Source organism: Nannospalax galili, unplaced genomic scaffold, assembly GCF_000622305.1.
Source record: "Nannospalax galili isolate Female #2095 unplaced genomic scaffold, S.galili_v1.0 scaffold386, whole genome shotgun sequence".
NCBI lineage: Eukaryota > Metazoa > Chordata > Mammalia > Rodentia > Spalacidae > Nannospalax > Nannospalax galili.
The window spans coordinates 5361465-5362546 of NW_008356676.1; positions in this window are offsets into that span (position 1 = coordinate 5361465).

A 1082-nucleotide genomic window follows, 5' to 3' on the forward strand; every position below is an offset into this window, starting at 1 on the left:
TGTAAAGAGTTTAGCTTAAATATTAAATTACAAAATGTCATTCTGTGTGCATTCTATTTTGTAGACTATACAGCTAAATGTACAATTAGACCAACATGCTTGCATACATATCACATCCCTAAGCATCCACACATTTAAGAACTTGTTAAGCAATTCAAGTCAGTTTCACACTGAACTTCTTTAGGTTTACATGGGTTAACTTTACAAGTCAAAGCAACTATACATTAAACAAATTTCAAAGCCAAGCTTCAGAGGTATCAGTCTTTCAGTTATTTTTGTGGTTATTATTGGTGTTTTCACTCTTACAGTTGTGTTAGCTCAAGATGTACATGTCAAATCATTTAACTTTTGATAAATTCTTTGCAACACAATATTTGTTGATGCAATCTTTGGCTTTGATATGCTCAAAGTTAGAGAAACACAGTATGCCACTTTGCCTTTCATATTTCTTATATATATTATTTTGCCAAATATATCGAGATAGATTTCTCATGCCAAAAATATTTGCATTACAGTTTAGACTTAAATGTTATCAGTAGATTCATGGCCATTGTCCCATAACTATTGTGCAGTTTCAGAACACATTCACTACTCCAAAATAAACACTGTCCTTTACAACCTCTTCCCCTCTCTCATTATTCCTGAGGAGTGCCCAGCTCCTCTCTGACTCCATGCATTTGCCCATTTTCGATGCTTCATATAAAAGGAATGGTCTGACATATCCAAAATATCTTTAAAATTTAAATAAATGAAAAGGTATTCTCTAAAGGTTAGAAAAATAGGCTATAAGTAGTTTAAATAACCTATGAAGTAAGGCATTTGCAGAAGCTTCCTAATACTGTGAAGTGAAATATACTGTCTCTGGACCTTCCAGTTTCAATTGTCCCTTTGTAAACTGCCATCATTTTCCTTAAATCTTGAATGAAATGAAACCTTTGCTTTTTCAGAGTGAATTTTCTTGACTTTGTTGTTAGAATCTAAAGAAAAACATACTTTTAAAATTATTCAGACCAAGTGTGGGGTACTGGTAATTTTTTAAAATGAGTTTGAATTTTTGAATAATTTGGAAAAGAACAGCACTC